Source organism: Marmota flaviventris, chromosome 4 (genome assembly GCF_047511675.1).
Source record: "Marmota flaviventris isolate mMarFla1 chromosome 4, mMarFla1.hap1, whole genome shotgun sequence".
Lineage (NCBI taxonomy): Eukaryota > Metazoa > Chordata > Mammalia > Rodentia > Sciuridae > Marmota > Marmota flaviventris.
The window spans coordinates 13395853-13403384 of NC_092501.1; the positions used below are offsets into that span (position 1 = coordinate 13395853).

The window sequence follows — 7532 nt, forward strand, 5'->3', positions numbered from 1 at the left end:
GTTTAACTTAAGGAGGGTTAAGATGATGAAAACTAAAAGAAAATTTTTCAAACAGAAATATAATTTTCACAAAAACCCTATATTCCTCCCTTACATGAAAAGAAGGGAGAGAAGGAGAAAGAAAGGAAAAAAAAGAGGTGTGTGTGTGTGTGTGTGTGTGTGTGTGTGAGAAAACGCAAAGAAAAAGAGGGCAAGAAAAATACTCTTTTTTCCCTGTTTGCAAAATGGAGGGAAATCTCTGAGGTCTCAGCACATAATGTGATCAACCAAGTCAGTTTATATTAAAGCATCTTCTTTACATATTATTGAATCCCATCATGCCTTTCACATTGGAAGCTGCACCCTGTTGAAACTGCCTCTTCACTGACTGAGGTCCTGCCATGGCACCCACGTGATGAAGAACTCTTGGATCCATCATTTGGGCCATTTGTTGATTCAATTTTGCCATTTGTGATTGACTCACATTCTTAGGCATGTCATCACCTTTGAAAAGTCCCTTGATATCTCCCATCTTTTTTACTATCTGTATGAACTTGATATATTACGTCAAAAGTTCCTGAACATCTCTTGTTGACATGCCTGATCCTTGTGCTACTCTTTGGGTTCTTCCTGTTTGCTTACCACAAACCATGGTGCCATCTGTACTGTTCAGTTCTTGATCATTTATACTATCCATTATTGTCATTAATTTCTTTATCCTTGACATTGACTCCTTTGTTCGTTTCCTTTGCTTATAAAATCTGTTCCAAAAACCAGGGATCATCACCAAGATCTGACTAAACGGGCCCATTTTAATGACATCTTGAAATCATTCATACATGTCTTGCGATGTAAACTGACCATGTTTCAACTTCTCTATGAGTCCTTCATTTCATCCAACTTCAACTCATTGACTTTATCTATAAGTTCTTTAATGTCACCCATACCCAGAAGTTTGCTGATGAAAGGCTCAAAGTCATCAATATGTTCCCCTGTACCCATGGAAACAATGGCAGCAACTGCACTGAGTGCACCACCTCCTTTTGTATGACCATCAAGTTTCATCACTCTTTTTTTTTAAAAAAATATTTATTTATTTTAGTTAGGTATAAATGACAGCAACATGCACTTTTCTAAAATATTTTTATACCTTTATTTTGTTTACTTTTATGTGGTTCTGGGTATCAAATCCAGTACCTCATATGTGCTAGGCAAGCACTCTACCACTGAGCCACAACCTCAGCCCAACAGAATGCATTTTGATTCATTGTACACAATAGCAGCATAACTTTTCTCTGATGGTACACGATGTAGCGTTGCACCCTATGTGCAGTCATACATGTACCTAGGGTAGTAATGTCCATCACATTCCACCATCTTTCCTGCCCCCATACTTCCTCCCCTCCCCTCACTCCCCTTTGCCCAATCAAAGTTCCTCCATTTTTCCCATTCCCCCCGCAACCCCATTATAGATCAGCATCCACTTATCAGAGAGAACATTTGGCCTTTGGTTTGGGGGGATTGGCTTACTTTCCTTAGCAGGATATTCTCCAGTTCCATCCATTTATCTGGAAATGCCATGATTTTATTCTTTTTAAAATGCTGAGTAATATTCATTGTGTATTTATACCACAGTTTCTTTATCTATTCATCTATTGAAGGGCGTCTAGGTTGCTTCCACAGTTTACCTATTGTGAATTGAGCTTCTATAAACACTGATGTGGCTGCTTTATATAGACAGAGGAGAGGAAGAGCTGGGTCAAATGGTGGTTCCATTCTGAGTTTTCTAAGGAATCTCCATACTGCTTTCCAGAGTGGTTGCACCAATTTGCAGTCCCATCAGCAATGTATGAGTGTGCCTTTTCCCCAGATCCTTGCCAACACTTATTGTTATTTATATTCTTGATAACTGCCATTCTGACTGGAGTGACATGAAATCTTAGAGTAGTTTTGATTTGCACTTATCTAATTACTAGACATATTGAACATTTTTTCATATATTTGTTGATTGGTTGTATATCTTCTTCTAAGAAGTGTCTGTTCAGCTCCTTAGTCCATTTATTGATTGGGTTGTTTTTTTTTTAGTATTAAGTTTTTTGAGTTCTTTTTTTAATATTTATTTTTTAGTTGTAGGTGAACACAATATCTTTATTTTATTTTTAAGTGGGTGCTGAGGATCAAACCTGGTACCTCAAGCATGGTAGGTGAGCGCTCTACCTCTGAGCCATAACCCCAGCCCCCAAGCCACAAGCCCAGCCCCCTTGAGTTCTTTATATATCTTGGAGATTAGTGCTCTATCTGATATACGTGTGGCAAAAATTTGTTCCCAAAATGTAGGCTCTCTCTTCACCTCATTGATTGTTAGTTTTGTCACTCTTACTGAGGCTACATCTAGTTTATCTTAGCCTTAGCTTGGGCTTCACAAGCCTGACCAATGGAGGCATCTATCACATAAACAGGTTGTATAGCATTAGCAACTTGAAGTATTTCTTTGAATAATGAGTCTTCTTGTTTGTGGCAGACACTTGTCTCAACAACAATAATTTCAAAAAAATGTTATTTTTCAATTTCTCTACTTCTTTAGAAGAAATGACAACAGGATTCATTTCTGTACAGCTTCCATAGAATAGAATTCTTGCTTTAGTAGCACTCTGGTTTAGTTGGTCAAAAGCCTCTGCTCTAAATGCATCTGCACGTATCAAGCAGGTCTTCCAACCTTTCCTCTGGTAATAATATGCTAATTTTGAACACTTTGTTGTTTCACCACTCCCTTGTAATCCAACCAACATAGTCACATTCTATTTTCCTTTAGTGGGTGTCCATGCTTTAACTCCAGGGTCTACAAGCTTCACAAGTTCTTTAAAGACAACATGTTGAATCATTTTTCTTTTGTCAAGATCAGATGCTATCACTTCAAGATCAATAGGAGACTTAACATTTTATCTTAGTTGCTTCATTAGTTTAACATCCACTTTAATGTTCTACATACTTCTTTTAGCATAGCACTTAATACCTCTTCATTGATGATGGTGGCAATGCCCAAAGAGTGTAATGATGTTATTTTTCTTCCAAGGTCTGCTAGAACCATCTTGAAGACTTTAAGATGTGCTTATGAGGAACTCTTTTGCCTCATGAGGAGATGACATCATTCAGCATAGTCCAGTCTTTCTGGAAGAGGACATACTTCCAAAAGGATTTGGGGAGATGTTTCTTTGTTTTGATTGGCTTTGGTTTTAGTTTTTTACTATTAAATAACTGAGGCAGCAAAGTTAGTGGCAAAATAGGGTCCCTAGGGATACAAACTAGGAAAGAAAGCCAGGCCTCTAGGAGCCACTTTAAGAAAAAGGGATTAGATCCAAGGAGGTGCTCTGGGGAAACTCCGAAATGGGGCATCTATTATTTGTATTCTTGATGATTGCCATTATGACTGGTGTGTAATGAAATCTTAGTGTGGTTTTGATTTACATTTCCCTAATTGCCAATGATGTTGAACAGTTTTCATATATTTGTTGGCCATTTATATCTCTTCTTTTTGAGATTTGTTTGCTTAAAATGTTTGCCCATTTTTTAATTGGGCTATTTGATTATTTGGTGTAAAGTTTTTGAGTTCTTTATCTATTCTGGATTTTAATACTCTGTCAGAAGAGTAGCTAGCAAAGATTTCTTCCCATTCTGTAGATTCTCTCTTCACATTCCTAATTGTTTTCTTTGCTGTGCAGAAGCTTATTAATTTGATGCTATCCCACTTATTAACTCTTGCCATTATTTCCTGAGTGTTAGGGGTCTCATTGAGAAAGTCGTTGCCTGTGCCTATATGCTGGAGTGTTGACCCTACGTTTTCTTTTAGGAGGTGCATAATTTCTGATCTAATTTCTAGGTCTTTGATCCATTTTGATATAACTTTTGTGCACAGTGAGGAATTAGGATCCAGTTTCGTTCCTCTACATATGGATAACCAGTTTTCCCAGGATCAGTCATTGAAAAGTCTGTCTTTTCTCCAATGTATGTTTTTGGCATGTTCGTCAAGGATGAGATGACTTTATCTCTGTGGGTTTGTCTCTGTGTCTTTTATTTTGTATGATTGGTTTATGAGTCTGTTTGTATGCCAGTACCATGCAGTTTTTTGTTACTATAGCTGAAAAATCTGTTCTTTTATAACCGGTTTATTGAAATATAATTTACATGCCATCAAATTCTCCCATTTAAAGTGTATAGTTCTATAGTTTTTAATCCATTCATAGAATTGTGCAACCATGAGCACAATTTTTCTGTATTTTTATTGGTGTATTATAGTTGTACATAATGGTGGGATTTGTTGTTACATATTCGTACATGCACACAATATAACAATATAATTTGACCAATATCATTCCCCAGTATTTCTCCTTTCCCTTCTCTCTTCCCTACCCCTGGCCCTCTGGTTTCTTTCCTCTACTGATCTCCTTTCAGTTTTTGAGACACCCCCATACACACCTTCCTTTTCCTTTCTCCTCTCTAGCTTCCACATATGAGAGAAAACATACAACAACTTTTTATTCTCGATGGCTGCCATTTTGAGTGGAGATGAAATCTTAGTGTAGTTTTGATTGGCATTTCCCTAATTGCTAATGATTTTGAATCTTTTTTTTTCACATATTTTTGGTCATTTGTATTTTTTCTTTTGAGAAGTGTCTGTTTAGTTCATTTGTTTATTTATTAACTTTTTTGTTATTGTTGAGTTTTTTTATTTCTTTATGTATTCTGGATATTAATCCTTTGTCAGAAGAGTAGCTAGCAAAGATTCTATCCCATTCTATAAATTCTTTCTTCATTTCTGTTTCCTTTGCTGTGCAAAAGAAGCTTTTTAATTCGATGCCATCCCATTTATCAATTCTTGGCATTATTTCCTGAGTTTTCAGAGCCTTATTGAGAATGTCATTGCCTGGAGCATTTTTTGAGCATTTTTATTACCCCAGAAAGAAACCACATACCTATCAATAGCCATTTTCTATTTTCTCTCCAATCCCCACCTTGCCTTGAGTTTCATACAAATTTCTAATTAGCTTTCTCTTTCTATGGATTTTCCTATTGTGAACATTTTATATAGATGCAGTCATACACTATCTCGACTTCTCTGTCTTTCCCCACTCAGTATAATGTTTTCAAAGTTCATACATGTTGTATCATGTGTCAGTACTTTTTTTATTGCCAAATAATATTCCAATGTTGCATTTTTGCATCATAATTACCATTACAATAAGTAGCTCTGTACTGAAGCCTTTTAAGATGGACCCACTAATATAGAATGAGTGGATCAAGGAGGGCCAACTTTAAAAAAGATTTTAATCTTATTTACCTGTATACTTCAAAGGATTACATGTAATGTGATTTTACTTTAATTACCTGAAAAAATCAAACAAATATTAAAGAAAGAATCCTTTTTCACTTCAGCACTCTCCCACTCCACCCAGACTCCTTGGACCTGTTCTTGTAGCCTGAAGAAAGTAATTTTCTTGAACTTTGTACAAATATTTTCAATTCATTTTTAGAAAGCATTTCTTCTCTCTCTACATATACATGTATGTATGTAAAAATACTCATTTTTAAATGTTTTAAATTGCATGTTGTGTGCAGGTTAATAGCTCCATTGTGATGCCTGTAACATAAATCCCTATGTGCATTATTTAACAGAACAAAAACTAATTATATCACTTCTATCCTCTCATCAATATTCATATCATATAAATAAACCATAAAGTAATGGGAGATCTGCATCCCAATAAGTAACTCTAATAGTCATCCTAATAATTCATTCCATGCCCTCAGGATAATACCATATTGTATTTCAGGTGGCTATTTTAATTTCAAGGAGGGTAAATGGAATTAATTTCAAGGGGCTGCGGATTGAGTGTGGGACCAGAACACTTAGTTTGATTATAGATTTGATAATTAACTCATCCTTAAACTCCAAAAATATTACCTAACTACAGTGTAATTGGAGTACACAATAAAACCAGACATTTAAGAGAATGGAATTTTGTAAAATAATACAAATACCTAATGGACACTCTGCTTATGTTTGGTAGAGTGTGAGAAAATACTCTGGTTATTTAGGTTTGGAGGGAACTCCTCCAAACTGCCCAGCAGTCAGAAATGACAGCTCAGGTTTAGCATGTTTCCCCACTGCCATGCAAAAGCTAGATCGCCATGATTTGACACTCAGTTCTCCTGTATTTTACTCCCTTCTGGAAAGAAATTATTTCTTTTCACAAAATACCCAGTGGCAGGACATTTTCGTGGAATTGAGTTTGGATTGGCTCATACTTCTAGCCCCTTCTTTCAATTCTGAGGACTAAAATGCAGTTTCAGGGAAAAGGCCACGTGGTTGTCTTCTGGGGACCATCACTGAAGCTGATTTGCAAGTACTTTGAATTATTTTATGAAAAATTAGGGAAAGGATTGAATGATTAAAAACTCAAACCAATTATTTTTTAATTTTTAATTCACTTCACTAAAAAATACTTTGTTGCTATTTTTAGATCATTTACCACCAAATGACCCATGCTAAAACACTATATTGCCATTTTTAGAAAAGCAGAAAGCAGTGCAACCATTTTTTCAGTTTATTTCGAGTCAATAGTTAGTAATGAATATGAGAAAGATACTGGTTACAAGATTCATCAAATTACCAGGCCTCCTGCCCATCTATCCCAGAGAGAGGGACACAGAAAATGGAGTTGGACATTTGCACAAAATATCAAATGAGGAGTGATCAGAAGCACTGTGCTGGTGTCCTACCTAAGAGCTTAGGATAGAAAAATCAAGATGTGCAAATAGGTCTAATCCAGGTTGGATTTATTTTCTATGCTAACTGATCAGTGTAAAAGAACTTTTGCCTGTTTCAGTTTATAATTAGCAACCATAACCCTTTCTCATACCGGTAATTAAAAAAAAAAAACAGCAACTAAATGCTGCATTCTGGTTTGGCGTTTTGATCTTTTTCTTCTCTGTTCAATCCTTACCCTTCTCCTGGAGAGTAGGCATTATTACTCTTCCCATCCTTTAGGTGAAGTTCAAAGAGCACAGAAGACTTGACCAAACGTTAGCCAGCAACTTGGGCCTGGGGAAAGTTGCCCTTCAACCAGGCAGACCTACAGCCTCTCTCCTGGTCAGGGTCTATTCTAGAGCTGGGTTTAAATAGTGCAGAGGGCAAGAGGGCAGTGAAGGGGACCAAGTGCTGGGCTTCATTTCACAACACCTGGCTCTCCTGCCAGGTAGCTGTTTGCCTCAGGCATTTGAGAGGCAGTGGTCGCCCCCCTAGAGTGAATGTCCTCTCAAGCCAACCATAAGATCCCTACGCGCCTCAGGGCCCATGTTCCAGCCTCTCAAACCTGACGTCAGGTGGAGAAGCCCGCCAGGGCCCCAGGAACTGTTATCGGACTACCACGCCTCTCTCCCAACTCTGTGGTGACCTTACCAGTTGGGCGGCCCGCAAAGTGCAGGATGGCCTATTTCGCTCCCTGCCCTATTTCGCAAGGTGCTTGAGGTATGACCTGAGGCTGCCTTTGCAGGCC

The 7532-nt window shown here is 37.3% G+C and overlaps 1 pseudogene; it reads right to left on the reverse strand.

The window, feature by feature from the left end:
• Positions 1-295: 295 nt before the first annotated feature.
• LOC114088438 (signal recognition particle subunit SRP54 pseudogene) lies at positions 296-3067 on the reverse strand (annotated as a pseudogene).
• Positions 3068-7532: the final 4465 nt, after the last annotated feature.